Source organism: Panthera onca, chromosome D1, assembly GCF_046562875.1.
Source record: "Panthera onca isolate mPanOnc1 chromosome D1, mPanOnc1 haplotype 2, whole genome shotgun sequence".
Lineage (NCBI taxonomy): Eukaryota > Metazoa > Chordata > Mammalia > Carnivora > Felidae > Panthera > Panthera onca.
Window position 1 is genome coordinate 101,466,943 of NC_138348.1, and position 19,636 is coordinate 101,486,578.

Here is a 19,636-nt window from a genome sequence, read left to right on the forward strand (position 1 = left end):
TGCTGCTTCTGTAACCCAAGCCCGTGAATGAATCCAAGAAGGGCTCACCTTGCCTATCAAATTCCCTTCTACAGGGTCTGGTACTACAGCCTGGCACAGGGCATTGAGGGGGGATGTGCCCTTGGGGTCTCAAGAGCTGTTTGGAGTAAGTTATCCACGCTCCATCCATAGAGCAGAACACGGTCAGAGCCCAGCTGCAGCAGGAAGGCCAGCTGAGCGAGGACTGTCATACTCGCAAATCTTTGGTGAATTAAGATGACATCCTCTGCAATACTCTTAAGTGCTTAGTCCAAAAAGGCACACGTACGGCACTGTCCTACATGGCATAACAGGATGGGGGTGAAGATAGTAACGGGGGAGAGTGGGGGGGAGACAAGGAACATCTTCCATGGTGGAAGGAACCAGGGAGGGAATGAAAGCATTTTCATTTAGCAAAAAGCAAAATTGATGATGAAGAAAATGTAATATTGATTTCTTTCTTCTTCCTGCTGGCACTGAAACTTTAAATGAAGTCATAGAGCAACTGAGACTCCCGCTTTGATTGGTTGTACTTTGACCTAATCTCATTTTAAGAGTCTAGTTTGCATGATTGTTGGTGACACGCAAGAGGTTTCTCTTTAAGCAGGGTACGGTTATCGTTTCTCCAACATGACATTATGACAATCAGACACTGTTCTGGGGAGCTCCGAGCCTGTCCTTGCTGATGGGTTTCTTCCCTAGGTGGTACGTTGGCCCCCATGGCAGCTTTTCTCAGAAACTCAATGAGCACTTGCCCAAAGAAGAGCTTTCCAGAAAATGGGTGTAAGTGATGGCTTATCCAGCTGCAGCCTACATGGAGGTAGTGGGGACAGGAAAGCTTTGGCTAGTATGTGAATGAATGTCAAAATAGCAATAGGGGAAGAGTCAGGAGGTTGAGCAGAATGGATGAAGTCATTGAAATGGACCCAGTGGTCACGTGTCTTCCTGACCATGATTAAAAGCCATGTTTGCACAGGTACCTTCTTGCATTTTGTCAGCCTGCAAGAAGTATGTGGAGCGGCCTATGGGGGCTTGGCTGTCCTGGCAGCAGGACCTTCTCCCTGTTAAGTAAGCTTTGCATGTAAAACATTTAGAACAGTGCCTGGCACTTAGTAAGCACTCAATAAATGTTATTGATTCTTCAGCATCCTGCATCTTTATCTGGAACTTTTCATGAGCTTCCTTTATCTTGAAATGCCTTGAAAGGAGAAATCTAGAGATAACATAGAAAAGGGTATGAACATCGAATTTTGAACAACTCTTTAGAGGTGGATTGCCCCCTGGAATGGCAATGGCATGCCCACCCCCCCCTCCCCGCCCAGCCCTGTGATTGGAAAAAATTGTAACTTTCTGGTTTTTCACCCTGTCCTTCTGGGGGTGCGGTGTGGGGTAGGGAGAGATTAGAATCAGTCTTTTACGAATTCCCAGATTTGAGACCAAAATTGAAGTGGGCCACCCATGACCTCCAGCATTCAAGCCTCGAGTGTTTGCTGACCGCTCTGCCTCTCTCTTCAGAATGCACTTAAAGGGTGGGCTTCTTTGGCCAGGAGGAATACCTCTGCTTGGGACCATATAAAATATATAAGAAGGGGTGCCTGGGTGGCTCAGTCGGTTGGGCGTCTGACTTCAGCTCAGGTCATGATCTCACAGCTTGTGAGTTTGAGCCCCTCATCGGGCTCTGTGCTGACAGCCCAGAGCCAGAGCCTGCTTCAGATTCTGTGTCTCCCTCTCTCTCTGCCCCTCCCCCACTCACACTCTGTCTCTCTTTCCTTCAAAAATAAATAAACATTTAAAACAAATTTTTAAAGAAATATAAGAAAACCCTTTGGACCTTGGTGACTGGGAGCTTGGAGAGAAGGAAGAAAGAGGTTGCCCTTGGGTCCTTTTGCATTAGGCCAGGCTTCCAAATATATCACACACATTCCCACCTCTTTCTCTTGGCTCAGCCTGCAACACTTCACTCATCCCTCCCAGTATTCTTCCTGCATGGACCATCTTCCAGGTCTCCCGTGTGAGGTCCACTACCCCAGGTCTTCTTCAAGCAGATCTAGTCCTGGTGACTCCTCTTAGCTTCCATAGTGTTATCTGAACTTCTCATGTTCACCAGCCTGGAATGTTTGGCCTATCAGTTTCTCCATTCTAGAGAGTCTGATGGCATCGTGCTCTCAATCTCTTTTCTGTTCTGTGGGACTCTGGAATGAATGGTCATTCAAAGTGCCCCTCTTGTTGGGTCCACAGAGCTCCATTGGTTTTTGGTTTGTGTCTGTATTATAGTAAGTATTTTATAGCATTTCAGTGAGATGCCTGTGTTATTGTCCATTCTATTTGGGAGCACTTGGAGGGAAAGCATCATTTATTTATGTTTATATATTTATCATGCCTGGAACAAGCACACTCGGTAGATGTTTGTTGGGTCAAAATGAATTGAATTGAATAGCCCTTTTTCTATATCTACCACAGGCTCTAATTTGGCTCTGGGCAAAGGATGGGCACACACCAAATATTTGCTGAGCCTGAATTAACCCCCTTGGCTGTCTCAGCCCCCTCAGCCCCTCCACACTGTGTGATGTTTCATGGCTGTATAGTGAAGAGATGGTACATGGCTTTCTGGGTCCCCCTGAACTTGCTTGTCTTAAACCTCTGCAGCCACAAAACAGACAGATCTAGACGGCCAATACCCTCCATTTTCCTTTTTATCTCTGTAACTTAATTTATCTCTGTATCCTAGAAAACCACATAACTATTTAGAAAAAAACTACAGATATGTTTTGAAACCCTAGGTTTCCAGGCTATTCCATATAAGGGACTTTTTCTCAAATGCTTCATAATCCATGTGAAACATGGAAGTAATCCATTTATGCCCCCTTCTAAGCACTGTGGTGTCTGCCACTTAATTTGTGACTTCAGACAAGTAATAACCTCTCTGGGGCTACATCAGTCTGTCTCCAAGGCCCCTTCCTGCTCTAACATCTGTGCTTCTGACGCCTTTTGGAAGGCCCATTGATTAGCTAACTTAGCCATTTTTTTTTTTAACGTGTATTTATTTTTGAGAAAGAGAGAGAGACAAAGCACAAGTAGGGGACAGGCAGAGAAAAAAGGAGACACAGAATCCGAAGCAGGCTCCAGGCTCTGAGCTGTCAGCACAGAGCTTCAAGCGGGGCTTGAACCCACAAACCGTGAGATCGTGACCTGAGTCAAAGTCGGACACTCAACCGACTGAGCCACTCAGACACCATTGCTAACCCCTTCTCTCTTGCCCTCTTCCTGCTATTCATGATTTTTTTTAAAAAAAGGACATATACTTACTTCCTTGTGGGTCTTCATACAATCTGAGTAGCCATGGGACCAATTTTGGACAGGGGCTTCTGGGGAAAAAAAATTGCTTTCCAAGGGAAAATGGAGAGATACAGCTTATGAAGTCCCTTCTTTCTTCCTGTCTTGAGTGAGAAGCTGCTAGCCATTCCATGGTAATGAGGGGGTGAGCGTGAGGGCAGAAAACCAACACGTCAAGGATAGTGGAGTGCCCAACACCTTGGTGACAGCACAGAGCAGTGGATCAGCCCAGCAAAGGAATCAATGCCTTCATGAGTCTAAACTACTATTAGGCAAGAGTTTTGTTGAAATTTTGCTGAAAAAAATGTTGCCATGAGCATCCCTGACATACACCTTTCTAATTTCCAGTCGAGAGGATTCTTCAGGTCAATTACTTCGTTTCCTTGGGTCCTCCCCATGAGTGTTACTCCACCTTGACCAAACTCATAGGCCCGCCTGCACACGTGTGCACACGCACGCGATTTGTAGCATGCTTTATGTTGCACAAGTTTCCGTGTGCATTACCACATTCGATGCTTCTATCCTGTGAGGGATGTCCTATCATCCCCCTCCCCTGTTTATACACGAGGAAACTTAAAACAGTCCCCCACGGTCTCACTGACTCCAAATACAACACGTTCACGCAACTCACCGACAACCCAGGTCAAAGTTCCACACCCCACTTCTTCCACAGAGGAAGCTGTTGGCCTTATCCCGCCACGACCCTGGGGCACAGGCCCAGAGTGAGTCTTCAGAACCTTGGAGGACTCGCCAAGGCCCACACAACTCCATAAGGAGAACCGTGTCAGAGAGGGTGCCTCCCCACCCCTGGAGCTCAGCAGCCCTCAAGGGGGAGGCAGCAGAGACTGTCCCCCAGCTGGGGCCGGAACACAAGTAATTAATAGGTGATCATGGAGCTGGACAAATGCAGACTGACAGCAGGCTTACCTATCTTATAGCCTGCGCCTTGGCTAACATTAGTTCTACAGCTAAACCCGGGCTTTGTTGACATGTTGTTCCCTTTCATTAATAAATAACTGCCCAAAACAATTACACTTCAGGAAACTAACCTTATTTTTCTCTTTCCCTCTGAAAGGTACCAAAAATTAAAAGCAAAGATGCTTAAATCAGCTGGAGCGCTCCTGGGCGGGTGTTCCTAAGTGCAATCTGCTTAATGGGAAAGACCTTTCGGGGGAAGGGCAGTCACTCTTCAGCTCCCCCGGAGGGGCCACGGGCAGGTAGAGATAGAATACACGGTTTCTCCATGAGGGCCTGGCCCTCTGCTTATCTCAGGATCCCACTGTCCAACGGACTTAATTTACCTCTCCAGTCTAGCTCTTCCTGGAGCTGCAGGCACATGTCAATCTTCTTTTTTTTTTTTTAAACCAATATAATATCATGAAAAGATCGTGACACTTTAAAATCAAGCAGTCCCAAGTTTGAGTCTGAATGCTGCCGCTTATTAACTGTCTGTTTTGCACCCCTTATTTGACTGTTCTGATAACTTGTTTGTTGTTGCATAGCAAAATACTCCAAAACCTAGTGGCTTAAAACAACACCCATTTATTACCCTGCAGTTGCTGTGGGTCAGGACTCCACGTGCAGCTGAGCTGGGCCCTGTGCCCAAGGTCTGCCAGGCTACAGTCAGGGAGCTGGCTGGGGCTGCACACCTCTCCCAGCTTCACCCACGGAGGTACGCCCCGGGCTCCAACCTCACTCACTTGACTGTTGACGAGACGCAGGGCCTCCCGGGCTGTGGGCTGGAGGTCTCCCTCAGTTCCTTGCCACTTAGACCTTGCCATAAGGCAGCTCCCACCGAGGTAGCCGGCTTGCATCAGACTGAGCCAGCAAGAGAACCAGATGAAAGTTAAAGTCTTTAATAACCTAATCTCACAAGTGACATGCCATCACTTCTGCCGTATTCTTTTCATTAGAAACAAATCTCTGGGTTTGGCTCACACCCCAGGGGAGGGGATTGCATAAGGACACGAATGCCAGGAACCAGGATCACTGGCTGCCGGTCTAGCAGCTTCTGAACTGCATCTTCTGAAGCACGGTTTCCTCATCTATAAGTGAGCATTATAATAATTCCCTGAGAGGTGGGAGAAAGATTCAGATGAGATGCTATACAGTTTAGGGCCTGGAAGGATGCATAACAATGCATAAGGAGATAACTGTCCTTCCCCTCCCCTGCCTGCCACATCATGCTGATACGCTCAGAGGTTGATATGCAAAGAGGCTTTATGGCTAGTTCCACTCCCAAGAATGAAGCAATATGGATACAGAGAGCAAGTCAGAGGGTTCCAGGGAACAAAACTGATGGTGGGGGAAACATTTGAGCTCTCCGGACAGGGTCAGAGGCTGGCTGTCCCTGAGGCAGAAGGCCGGAGAGATCACTGCTGAGAGGCTGAGCCCTGGGTGATCTTGAGAGGACAACCAAGGACCAGACCCCAGCAAACGGCCTCAGGAGCCAGGGCCGTCACAGCCCCCATCGCAGGCCAACCCCGCCACCCTCCCCAAGGGCTACTGACAGCCCCAGAAACGCTCCCAGAGGGGGTCCATAAATCACAAGATGCCTTCTTCCCCCAAGGTCAGCGGACTGTGGAGCCAGCTCTGAGCATGGATCACTCTCGCTTTCCTTCCCTAATTTCCCACCAGTTCATTAAAGCTTGACCTTCTGGGCTCCTACGGCTACTGCGGATGTCCAGCCAGAGAGACCATTATATTTTAAAGGCTGTTAAACTGTCCAATGATATTTTAGCCTCTTTTTTTTTTTTTATATATTTGATAGCAAATCATCAATCACTTGTGTAAACTTCCAAGTAAAAACTAGGGAGAAAAAGATGGAGAATTATATGAAATTACAGTGGAATGAAGCAGTTAGATTTCTCTCTATCAGCCGAGGCGAGGCGAGGTGAGATGGTGGTCAATTATCTTTTTCCACTCACTGATAAATCGCCAGCACCATGGAGGCTGTCAGTGTCTGACTCATGACAAGCAGAGAGGGGGGCACTGGTGTGACCAGAGGGCCGGGGATGCAGGCTAGCTTTACAGCTGGTACTGGGGCTTCTCCAGTGCCGACCTTCACCGGCCGGCCAGGATAGCAGCCCGGGCCCCGACCCTGTCCTGGGATAACCCCTTTCTCTTCTGACCACCGCCCCTGCGACCCCCTTCCTCCCCTCATCATGCAGGGGACAGCGGAGACCACCCCCAGCCTTAACGTGCAGAGGCGTGCTGCTCTCCACTCCTGTGTCCCAAACTGACCTCATTATTTTCCTCACACATTCCTTATCTGAGTTAGTGGTACCATCATTCACCCAAGTGATTTAACTAAAAACATCCTCGTCATCCCCGACACCTCCTTTTTTCTCCCCGCCCCCCCACTGCCCCCCACCGGTGAATCCACCTCTGCGCTTGGTCTATTGTCTACCACAATTATTTGGCAGACTCACCCCACCTCACATCCCCCTGCTGTTGCCAAGGTCCAGGCTCTGTCACTTTTGTTCTAACCTGTTGGAAAAGCCTCTTAATGGGTTTCCACATCTTCAGCGTTTTTATCAAAAGCTCACACTCATACTCACACACGCCTCTGTGCACTCCTGCCGGTCTGTTTTTTAAGGCACGTCCCTGACTGATGCCGTCACCACTGGCACTTAGGAAGGTCCCTCTTGCTTCAGGAATAGGCTAACACCCCCCACCTGGTGTACGATTTCCCACAGTCGTCCTGATGCCCACGGGCCATCCCCAGCCAGGGAAGCCATGGTTTCCGTCCCTGCTCTTTTTTGTGTCCAGGACTGTGTTATCTCCGCCCCTCTGCCAGAGCCCCCTGTCCCTCTAGTTGAGCTGGCCAATTTCTACCCAACCTTCACGACCCAGATCAGAAGTCACCTCCTCCAGGAAGTTCCTCCTGACTCCCCTCTTCTCTTGCTTTTATAAAGCAGTGCAAAACACCACCACCACCCCCACACTGAATTCTGATTTCCTTGAGTAAAGACCTCAGCTCATTGTCTGGCAGCCAGCACCACCCCAGGCTCTGGGGCACAGGGAGTACTTGTTGGCCCATAAGTTGCTGTGAGCTGTAGAGTAACACAAATCCAGGGGCGCCTGGGTGGCTCCCTCAGTTAAGCGGCCGACTTCGGCTCAGGTCGTGATCTCGCGGTCCGTGAGTTCGAGCCCCGCGTCGGGCTCTGTGCCGACAGCTCAGAGCCTGGAGCCTGTTTCAGGTTCTGTGTCTCCCTCTCTCTGACCCTCCCCTGTTCGTGCTCTGTCTCTCCCTGTCTCAAAAATAAATAAAACGTTAAAAAAAAATAACAAAAAAAAAAAGAGTAAGACAAATCCAGGGGTTGGGGCACCTGGGTGGCTCCGTCGGTTAAGCATCCAAGTCTTGATTTCGGCTCAGGTCATGATCTCATGCTTCATGAGTTCGAACCCCACATCAGGCTCTGCAATATCATTGCAGAGCCTGCTTGGGATTCTCTCTCTCTCTCTCTCTCTCTCTCTCTCTCTACTCCACCCCCGCTTGCTCACACTCTCTTTCTCTCAAAATTAATGAACTTTTAATTTAAAAAAAAAAAAGACAAACCCAGGGTGGAATATTGCTCTCCCACCTTCTGGCCCTTTGACCTCAGCAAGACTACTGTGCCTTTGAGCTGCAGTCCTTACTGATAAAATGAAAGTCATTAACTTAACCCTGTGAGAATAGTATGGAGACAAGAAGTGAGATTTAGAAAGTGATGAATTGTTGGTAGAGTAAGGGCCGGGCAAGAGTTTGGGATGGGAGCTGAGGTTTCTAGGAATAACGCGGGCGAATGTAGGTATGGAGAGGGGAATGGTAGGCAGAAGAGTATAGTGAAGAGCTCAACACATGGCAGGCGTTCAACCTCTACTTTCCTTCGGAAGTCTGACAACTGGAGGAGAGGAGAAAGTAGTGACTATGTCCCTTAAATGCTCACCACCTATTTCTCTCAGTTACTACCCGTTTTCTTTTGCTGACTTGGATACCCAGCCACGTGATTAGGAACAAAAACCCCTCTGTTTGATAGCAGTGTCCCCAGCAGAGTCTAAAACACACACACTGAGGGATCTCATCATCTCCCTAAGTGACTCCAAGCTTGCCTGTCTGGCACCACACTATCTGTACACACAAATACAGCTGGGCAGGCAGGTAGGAGGTGTGCACTCTTGTGAGTCATCCTGTGCCAGCATAGCACCAGGGGACCCTGCCTGTGACCGGGGGGGGGGGGGGGGGAAGTGGGCTCCTGAGTGACAGTAGCTCATCTCTTGGACCCCTAGTTCCTGGCTCCAATGCATTTGGCCCTGTCCCCAGGTTGGGAGTTGCTACCTAGGGAGCAGTATGAGGGAGAGCAAAGGCCAGGTAAGAAAGCAGGGCCTGCTGATAAAAGGGTTGGGCTAGACTGGAATGGCCCCATGAGACAAAGGTACTCAGAAAGTTCTAGATGGTGGAGCAAAGAGGAAAAACAAGGACACAACCCAGCTACTGGAGCCCCAGGGACCAGAGGGAAATAGGAGGACCAGGTCATCCTACAAACAGAAAGGTCTTATATGTAACATGAAATATTTGGCCAAGGAACAATCCAAACACAGAAATGGGTGGGCTAGAACAAGGTGGGGTCGATGTTAGCTCAAAGATGCCATGTCCTCCACAACAGTCAGATAAGCCCTGCCTGGTGATGCTTCAGAGGCATTGGTCTGGACAGGAGAAAACAGTGGCACCTTCACCCAGGAGGTAGGTCCTATCCTATACCCACATTTCAATGAGCACTATGTGTCTGTCCCCCTTCACATCTATTACCCACAAACATGAGCAGAACAGCCAGCATGAGAGGCTCCTGACTCCTTCTGGAATAAAGCAGCTAAGTTCTCATGTACCTGGTATGACTGCCCCAGTCACACCCTGTCTACTAATGCCCAGGTAAGCATAGAACCTTAGGACTAGACGATAGCATATATTTCATCTCTTTTTACAGATAAAATAAAGTTTCTAGAAAGATTAAATGAATTCTGAAGCTAATGTGACTAGTCTGTGTAGAGTAAGAACTGGAATTCATTCTTCCAACATCTAATAGAAGGTTTCCTCCACCCTATCAAACAGCCAACCATATGACAAAGGGAATCCATTGGAGACTGGAATTGAACTTTTGGAGAAAAGTACTCCTTAGTTTGGAAAAAAAAAAATCAAAAGAAACATATTACCAATGCAAACCAAAAACAAGGACACACTAAAATTTTTGAGGAAGATCTGGGAGCCATGAAGCAATCCAAATGTTGATGCTTCAAATTGAGCCTTCAAGTGTACTATTTAATATCACACATTTAGAGTAATTTATCCTCACCATTTACATATTTGATTGGATTTTTTTCTCTTTTTCTTAACTTATATTTCAGGAGAGAGGGGCTTGAAAATTACTGTTTGTTTTTGAGTGATGTATCCATGGGCTTGTTTCCTTATCCACTGTTGTTTCCCCAAAAGACCCAATATTAAGATTGGGAGAAGGGAACGGGAGGAAGGTACTGTGCTGTTTAGATCCATCACAATGGACACTGGGTCCATCCAACACAAGCTAGACTAGACTGTTCATGTAGACAAACAACATTAGCTGATACTGAATAAGACAGACTTTGGCTAATGCCATATGGAACCAATGTATCAGTGTTTGAGATAATGTAGATAGATTCAACCTTGGGGGTGAGTTGAAGTTACCCCTGAATGTAATGGATATTTCCACCATCAGTCATTGAAGGACAAAGTTAATCTCAGGACAAAAACAAAATTGGTGTAGAAAAGAAAATACCTACCATTTGGGGAATCAGGGTCAGATGAGCTGGAATCAGGAGAGACGGGAGAGAGATGGCACCTGCATGTGTGGAAGCAAGCAGATGCTGGGAAGGGATGTAGCCCCATCATCAGAGAGCTCTGGAGCTGGCTTCACACATGTGGATTCTAACAATGGCCAGTGCTAGAAGCAAAAAACTTCTGTTAGATTCAAGGCTTTAGTAAAAATCATAGTCTGATCTCTGTTGGGCTGATGGGAATTAGAAAAGAGGAAATCCCATGTTTAAGAAGGTAGAGCTAAAAGAAGAATGGGTGTCCCTCTCCCTGAAGCCAGCTTGAGGGTTCTCAGTGGCAGCAGCCTCCAGCTAAAAAGTTAGGACCAGATTGGCAATGATCTCTGTGAGATCATCAGCAACAGGGACAATGATAGGGCTGGAAAATTAGTGGGCCAAAGACACCAGAAGAGAGCCCAAGGTTCTTATTCCAGAAGAAAAACAGTGAGGATAGGCACTGTGTTGGGGGCTAATTTATGGCAATTAGACTAACAGCAAAATTTAACAGGTTGTAAAATTTATTTGGGTCGCAAGCAAGAACAACGATCTCTAGCTGGCTTAAGAATTTTTTTCTAACTTTTTAATGTTTATTTATTTTTGAGAGGGAGAGCATGCAAGCAGGGGAGGAGCAGAGAGAGAGGGAAACAGAGGATCCGAAGTGGGCTTTGCATTGGCAGCAGAGAGCCCAAAGCGGGACCCAAACTCACAAACCATGAAATATTGACCTGAACCTAAGTCAGATGCTCAACCGACTGAGTCACCCAGATGCCCCAAGAATTTTTTTTTCTTTAAAAAGCAGGATGAAGGATTTATTGGAAGGATAGTTGGACATGTCATGGAACAGAAGGAAGAATTGCAAAATCAAAACCTGAGAAGAGGGGCACCTAGGGGGCTTAGTCAGCTGAGCCTCTGACTTGGTTCAGGTCATGATCTCATGGTTTGTGAGTTTGAGCCCCACGTTGGGCTCTCTGTTGTCAGCCTGTCAGCACAGAGGCCACTTCAGATCCTCTGTCCCCCGACTCTGCTCCTGCCCTGCTTGTGTCTCTCAAAAATAAAATAAAATAAATATAAAAAAAAAAACAAGAAGAAAAGGATTCTCAAACAGGGGAGTTGACAGAACCTCTCTATATGGTGCAAATGATAGTGTAGCTTGTCTCTGATTTCCATTCAAACTCTATTTCTCTTTCTTGCAAAAATCCAATTCAGAAAAGAAATAGGATGGTGTGAGGGACAATAAAGACTGAATGTAATGGGAGGAAGGACCTTTTCTCCTTCCTTCCACACTTCTTGGGTCCATAAAATAACTGCTTCCTTCACAGAAACATTACATCTCTTTTCTCCACCATTTACTCCTGTCCCCTTCATTTCTCTCCAAGGGGATAGTGTTAGTTTTCCTGGTTACATAACAAATTATCAGAAACTTAGTGACCTAAAACAACATGCATTTTTATTTCACAATTTTCTGTTGGCTAGAGTCCAGACACAGCTTAATTGAGTCCTCTGCTCAAGGTCTCACGGGGGCTACAGTCTAGGGGTTGGCTGGCTGCATTCTCATCTGGAGACTCAACTGGGGAGGCAGCTGCTTCCAAGGTGCATTCAGGTTGTTGGCAAAATTCACGTCCTTGTGGTGGTATGACTGAGGACCCTGACTTTCTGCTGGTGTTACCTGGAGGCTGCCCACATTTCATAAAGGGCACCCCAGTTCCTTGCCTTGTGGCCTTCCTTCAATATGTGGCTTATTTTGTCAAGCCAGCAAGGGGAATCTCTTTCTCAGGAGACAGCCCGGTCCCTTTGAAGAGCTTTGACCTGATGAAGTCAGGCCCACCCAGGCTGTGATCCCCTTCCTGACGTATGCACTCTCCTTCTCTCTGACAACTGCCCACTCCTCATCGGCCTGCACGCAGGCCACAAGCATTCTTGTCTTCTTCGGGTAGTGAGCTCACCTGGGCAGGCCGGCAGTCACTCAATGTCTCTGCCTATGACTGCATCCAAAATTTCAATTCAGGAGGGAAGGAAAGAAAGCCCAAGTGCCAAACCTCATTAAGCCCCAGATCCAAACCTTATTTTCCCATACAACTTTACCACCCACAAAACTGATACACTGATCCCTGTCTGATTCTTCTATTTTCCAATTGTTTCATAGCCCAAAGGGGAAAACTCTGATTTATTAGAACCTCAAACCCCACTCGGTGTCCTGGGGACCGGTGCCATGGGAGTGAGAGCCATTCTTAGCTTGGTAGCCACGCTGGAAGGTATCTCCTCTGTGCCCCAACAATCTAGGTGTAGAGGGGTACTAAAAGCTGGTTTTGGTAGGTCCAGCCTACAGAGGCCAGAGACACTTAAAATATGGGAGAAAAATGCACATAGCATGTTATGTGTCTTGGGGACGAAGGGTTCTGCAGAGACCATCTCATATTTGTCCTGATTTTAGAAAAAAGACAGCTTCTATGGCAAACAACTAGAATGTGTTTTTTAAAGACTTCTTAAAAAAATGTTTATTTTTTTGAGAGGGGCAGAGAGAGAGGGAGACACGGAATCTGAAGCAGGCTCCAGGATCTGAGCCGTCGGCACAGACTCAGACTCACAAACTGCAAGATCATGACCTGAACTGAAGTCAGACACTCAACCGACTGAGCCACCCAGGAGGCCCTAAAATGTTTATTAATGTAAGAAGTTCTTTTCTTCCGTATCCTGTCCACTCCCTCTGCCTCTCGTTACAGAGGAAAAACTAGGGCATGTGTGCTGGTGCTTTGCTGCCCACCAGCCTATCTGCTCTCCCATGCCTGTACCCTTGTTGTGACTCCCAACTCTCCAGGCTTTTCTGGGGCCACACATCTCAACGTGTCGTCCTGTCCCACAAGTGATAACTAGGTAGAGTGAGAGTACGGCCATCCCATGGGAAACCACTTCCCCAGATCGTGTCCTGACAAGGAAGAGGCTAAGTCATAAAAGCCATTACTTATAAGTGTCCAGAAGAGAAACTGAGGCACAGAAAGGGCAAGTCACTATCCCAGATACACACAGCATTCAGCAGGTGAACCAAATAGAGGGTTTTAGACTCTTTCCTTTGTAGCCCCTAACACCACACTGCTCCATTAATCTAGAGCAGAAGCGAATGAACCCCTCCCAGGCCCAGAGTCTCCTGAGAAATAATCCACTGATGTAAATAAGCCAGGAACCCAGGTGCCCTCAGGGGTCAGTTCTTAGAGCACCTCAGTTAAGACGGTTAATAACCGCAGCAACGTGATTGATTACTTAGCACTGGAAGGGAGTGAGCGCTTGCCCGCACCCCCTCCAGCCGGCTCCCTTCATTTGCATAGGTAACGGTCATGTTATTAGCAGCTCATTAGTGCTAAGCCCAGGTGACCAGAAAGGCAGACTCAGTGGTCTAACTGGAAAGAACCTCTCCTATTTTAGGGGAAAAACTGTACTAGGACTCTTATTCCAGGGCCATGTGACCCAGACACCGTGAGAGTGGGTTCTAAAACAGGGGTCCCTGGCTTTTCTTAGTGACAAAGTATGATTCTAAAATAACATCAGTACAGACAACAGAAAGCTCACCTGTGATACACCAGTGATGTGACGTGATGAAAATGGCACTTTGCCTCTGCGGTCTTCCTCCCCCAAACCCAGAACTCCAGGCTAACCAGGAGAAAAGCATCAGACAGATCACATCTGAGGGTCGTTTTACAACATGCCTGGCCAGTCCTCCTCAGAACTGTCAAGGTCATCAAAAACAAGGCAAGTGTGAGAAACAGTCTCAGGTCAGAGGAGCCTAGAGACCTGACAACTACCTGTAATGTGACATCCCAGATGGGATCCTGGCATAGGAGAAGGGCATTAAGTAAAAATGAAGGAAAGTGAAACTATGAACTTCATCATAATAATTTATCATTATCGGTCCATTAACTGTAACAAATGTACCGTACTCATGTAAGATGTTAATAATAGAAATAACTAGGTGTGGGTTATGTGAGAACTCTGAATTATCATTCTCTGTAATTCTAAAACTGTTCTCAAATAAACAGTTTATTTTTTGGAGAGTGTCTTACATGCGGATGGCACATTCCAATTTATTCCATGACATCATCAAACTATCCTCGTTGGTCCTCAATACCTGGCTAAGGTAGGGTAAACAGGCATCTTTCCGCTTGCTTTACAAAGTAACAGAGATTTGAAGAGTTGAAGTGACTTGTCCAAGATCACAGAGCTACTAAGTTAAATGATTAGTTTCACACTCTTGTCTTCTGACTCAGAGGCTAGTATCTTTCACCAAAGCAAATGTTACCACCTCTAAAGAGGTCAGAGGTAAAGAAAAAAAGACAGTGCAAGCCTCTGACTAATGGCTAGAGGGTTTGGCTATGGAGACTGAGACAGGGCCAGGCAAGAAGTCAAGGTCAGCCAAGGATCATGGCCATCTTTGTGGGTCTCCTTGGTCCCTCAAGACATAGACTGAGAAAAAATAAATAAATGTTCCCCTTGCTCCTTCTCATCCATTCTGGAACCTCTCCCACATCCTAGATGTGGAAGCACAATCCAGAATTCTTGTGGCATATTTTTGCCCACCTTAAAAAGCAAAAGGACACAAAAGTCTTTCTTTCTTTCTCGCTTCATTTGACCTTAACGAAAACTTCCAGAATGTCAGTACCAGCCCCACCTGGAAAAAAGTGATCCAGGCCTACACAAAATGAGTCAGCAGGAGATGAGGAAATGAAATCTAGCTCTATTTCTGCCTCTTACAATTTCTTCAAGCCCCGCCTACTTTCAGATCCATCTAGAAGCAAATAGGAAAGAAGAACTCTCTGTAACTCAGCTGGGCCACTTTGGGAAGGTGGGAAGAGACACAGGTGTTCGGTTCTTGCTATTGTCCATGTAAGAAAATGAAGCGATGGAGAGAAGAGACCAATTTTGCATGGGGAGAATATACTGATGTGCCTTCAATTTTAACCCAAACCACTTGTTGGCCGTGAGGCACGTTCATGTCAATGCCTCTGGGACCCAGTTTCCTTTTCTGAAAAATTAGAGGTTTGAACTCAGCAATGTCTAAGCCCTTCTCTACTTGGACATTCCGTGATCTAGTTCATGATCAATGGAAACAGAGTGAAGGATTCTCAACGAGAAGCGAAGCCGATGGAGTATAGCCATCGGGCATTTTAGAAATTGAACCAGAAACTCACATTGCACCTGTTTTGGTGACCAGAGAAGTCCCTGGTCACTTCTCCACAAGAAAAGGATGTTTAAGTGATTGTTTAATTCCCTGGGGATTATTCAGCAAATCCCCAACAGTTTTATCATACTACCCTACATAGTGGGTTACTTAGCACTGGAATCAAAAGGGGTATTGGGGACATCAAAAATGTATAACCAATTTTTTAAGAGCTTACAAGCTATTTCTAGCTCACTCCACACAGCCCAATCCAACCATTAAAAACACATGTCAAGTTAGCTGCTGCATCCTATGGGTAAACATTCTGGAATGAAGACACATAGGGGGGCACACACATGCACATATTTACATGTATGTTTGGGTGCACATTCCCCCTGTCCTGACCCACCCGGTGTCTCCATTTGCCTTATCAGGAAAGAATTCCTGAAGGAAGTAGGCTCTGAGGGATGAGAAGTATCCTCTGGGATGCACTAGGACCCAGTGAAGTTGCAAAGCTGTAGGAAATCTGATCACTGATGGAGTTTTCATCCAGATCAGGGCAGCAGGGAATGCAGGGTCAGCAGGGCTGTCCTCACCAAACTGCTCCTGCATGGCTCTGTGCCCCCTCCTCTCCCTCTCCCTCCTTACCTCCTTCCCTACCAGCATTCCCCTCCCCCTCTAGTCACATACTGCCTTGTCCTGGATTCTTCCTAAGGGCAGCAAATTACTCCTATCATTTTTAAAAATGTAATCAACTGCATTTGATCCATCAGGTGCTTTTGTGAGGATGGGTTTAAAAAAAAACAGGTTGAAAAAAGTGGATAAAATATAAATTAAAAAAGAAGAATGGGTCTGGTTACAATCAATAACCCCAGAATTATTGACTCCTCTTCCCATTACGCTGTGATGCCTCTGTAATCTTGCTGGCAGATTCTATAAAGGACGCATCTGTGCAAGATGAGATGTCCATTGTCAAAAGTTATAATTCTCTTCAACACAACTCCCATAACAGCAGCCAGGCAGTTTCTGCAGAGCGATCTGGTGTCTGGGAACCACATGATATCACTCTCGAAAACCCATTTTGTGTCCCTGCCCTGCGGCCATCCTTGTCCTTAGCAAGTTGGAAGGAAGAAAGGAGGTAGAACCAGAAGCTGAACTTGGCCCAGCCGAGTGTCCTGAGCTCAGGCATTTCAGGCTTTCCTTTGACCTTCTAGACTCCTTGGAGAGGTTTACCTCTCCTCCTCCCCTTAGTAGAGCTAAGGTCCTACTAGAAACAAATGTACTGTGCACTCAGAGGAAAACCTGAAACGAATCTCCATTTCCTTGTACAGATTCTCCAGCTGGGATTGCTATCCCCATGAATGTCTTGGCTAAAGGGCAGAGTTTGGAGTTGATTTCCAGAGGTTTCCCCAGGAAAGGACAAGGCAGATCATAGGCTTACATCAGCTTAGGAAAAGCAACCTGTCTGGACAAGACCCCAGGAAGCCAGGCTTCTTGGCAGTAGGACCTACCAGGAGTCGAGGAAAATCTCCAGCTGGGAGCCACTCACCCTTGCAGGAGGAACCAGCTCAGGACGTTCTTTTGAGCTCACGCCTTAACCCCCAGGAGATGGCGTGGCCAAATAGGAAGAGCCCTGGCCTGGGAGCCGTGTGACCTTGCAAAAACCACCTCTCTGAGCCTCACTTCCTCATTTGCAGAGCAAGAAGGTTGGATGGAATAACCTCTCAGGGTCCTTCCAGATTTCTGAGTGATGGTCTGCCTCTCTCAGCTCTGCATTGGGGTGGGGACAGTAACTTCTGTCACTTCTTGGCCTCTCCAGCCCTTGCTGGCTGGCACCCTCATCCCCAATCCCAGCAGGAGCCCCTGCCTCACCAGAGGGTGTTGGGGGTCTCCCTGCCAAGGAAGGAGGACTAGAAAACCTGGGTGGGCCCTGCCCTCAGGGACACTCTGTCCAAACCAGAAAGCAAAGCTCTGCTGGGTTTGATTATGAAGATTTACAGCCAGGAGTGAGTTTCCTTGGCAATATTGTCTGCTGCCTTTATGAGCCGCAATTACATAGCATTTGGTACCTGGGAAGGCAACAGGCGAGGGCTGAAATGGTGAAATGCTCTATCACTCCAAGAAGCACACCGCCTTTGGTAATAAATATTGACGTTCATTAAGACAAAGCCAGAATTCAATCTGTTCTGGGGAATTCTCTGCTTCCGGCCTCAAGAATGGCCCTTATTTACAAGATGTCCCTAAGGGAATGAGACAGGCCGGCTCACCTTGCTCCCCAAGATACATTTTATTCAACCGACTTGTCCTGGGCAAACGTGTATCTGACAAGCCAATTTGAAAATGAATTTGGTACATTTTTTGAGTTGATTATTTATCCTGAAAATGAATGCCCATTCTGGTCAGGCTGACAGCTCTCGGGATGAGAGCTCTCTGCTCCCGGCTCCCTTGTCACGCCTGCTCCGTCAACAAAGGAGCAGCGGAAGTGAGAGAGCCAGCCTTCTGCACAGGGGCTGGGTGGGCGCCTCCACCCTCACTCACCAGGACCCTGGCCCAGCGTAGTTTCATCCTGCTGACGAAAAGGCTAGCTTGCAATGCCCGTGCCGGGAGAAGTGGGTGGTGTGAAAGCCAGAGGGGTTCCATCTGCCCTACCGTCTTGCAAGGTTCGGCCGGGCGAGCAGCTGATTCCCACTGCCCAGAGTCATCAGGAGGTGTTAGTCCAGGGTAAGAGAGCCTGGGGGCAGGGCCTAGGGTGGGGAGGGGGCTTTCAGTCTCCCTGAAGTTTACTTGCCCTGTTTCCCCTCCACCGCCATCATTTCAAGATGATACCTTGGCAAATTTCACAGAAAGGCAACATGTTGCAGGGATGTGCTCAGAGGGCACACCCCCTCCCCCGCCCCTGCCGCCCCACTCCAGCTATGCTTCCTTCACAACCCACCTGCCCAAGAACTCAGAGACCCTGACCTTCTGGTATAGCCCTGGAAGGCTTCATGCAGGAAGAGGACCTTGGGAGGGAGGTGGGAAGACTGTTTTGGAGACAATGACTTGCCTGTGGCTAAAACCTCATCAAGAGGAACTGGGTCATAGAAGGCCTTGACTGTTGAAGCCAGGAAGCCACAGGACTCTAAATTTCCCAAGGTGATGAGATAGCTTTAGTTCGGTGGTTTTCAAACCACAATGAGATCATGAGACCCCTTGTTCTAATGTAATCTTGTCTAGAACCTCAATGTGGAAAGCAGATGAAAGTGAAACTCTTCCTGTTAAACACAGACGAAAGCCCCAGAGCCCAATCCTGCTGACACAGGATCTAGTCCCTGCACCAAAACTAGTCCAACCAATATCAGAATCATCTGCTTGTCTTTTCTGTTTGTTTGTTTGGTTGGTTTGTTTGTTAAGATTTATTTATCCAAGTTAGCTAACATACAGTGTAGTCTTGGCTTCAGACTAGAACTCAGTGATTCATCACTCACACATGATACCCAGTGCTCATCCCAACAAGTCCCCTCCTTAATGCCCATCACTCATTTGTCCCATCCCCCCACCCACCTCCCCTCCAGCAAGCCTCAGTTTGTTCTCTGTATTTAAGAGTCTCTTATGGCTTGCCTTCCTATATTTTTATCTTATTTTTCCTTCCCTTCCCCAATGCTCATCTGTTATGTTTCTTAAATTCCACATATGAGTGAAATCATATGACATTTGTCTTTCTCTGACATATTTCACTTAGCATAATACATTCTAGCTCCATCCGTGTTGCTGCAAATGGCAAGATTTCATTCTTTTTGATCGCCAAGTAATACTCTATTGTATATATGTACCACATCTTCGTTATCCATTCATCAGTCGATGGACATTTGGGCTCTTTCCAAACTTTGGCTCTTGTTGATGGCACTGCTATCGAGGTGCATCGGGGTGCATGTGCTGAACGGTCTGTTGAATATGCAAATCTCTGCACTCCTCATCAGACCTACTGATTCATATTCTCTGGAGGCGGTGCCATAGCATATGCTTTTTTTCTCCTACTCCTCTTGGTGGTCGGTAAGGCACGAAGTTTGAGAACCATGCTGCAGAGCTTTACAGGGCAGGGTATGAAGACTGATGCATGTGTCTGATTTGCAGGTCAGTCCTCCACTGAGCTTCACTACATTCCCACTCGTCTTCCCTCTCTCCCCCCCAACACAGTCTGCTTGTTCTATGTTGTGTGAACATCGTGTGGTTGTTCCTGGTAATGAACCCAGAGAGGAGTGGACCAAGGGAACAGGAACTAAAACACCCACCACCTTCCCAAGCCCCTGCACCTCACTAGGGCCTCTGTGGCAC

At 47.2% G+C, this 19,636-nt stretch overlaps 1 long non-coding RNA gene across 2 annotated transcripts; it reads right to left on the minus strand.

The window, feature by feature from the left end:
- Positions 1–380: 380 nt before the first annotated feature.
- On the minus strand, positions 381–17,268 carry LOC132660894 (uncharacterized). Of its 2 annotated transcripts, XR_009601949.3 has the most exons (5): positions 16,834–17,268; positions 13,738–13,894; positions 10,147–10,307; positions 3,325–3,383; positions 381–1,231 (listed from the first exon to the last, which is right to left on the minus strand). It is a non-coding gene; the product is annotated as an uncharacterized LOC132660894 (long non-coding RNA). The 2 variants fall into 2 exon arrangements; XR_009601948.2 differs by lacking the exons at positions 381–1,231; positions 3,325–3,383 and adding an exon at positions 4,875–5,169.
- Positions 17,269–19,636: the final 2,368 nt, after the last annotated feature.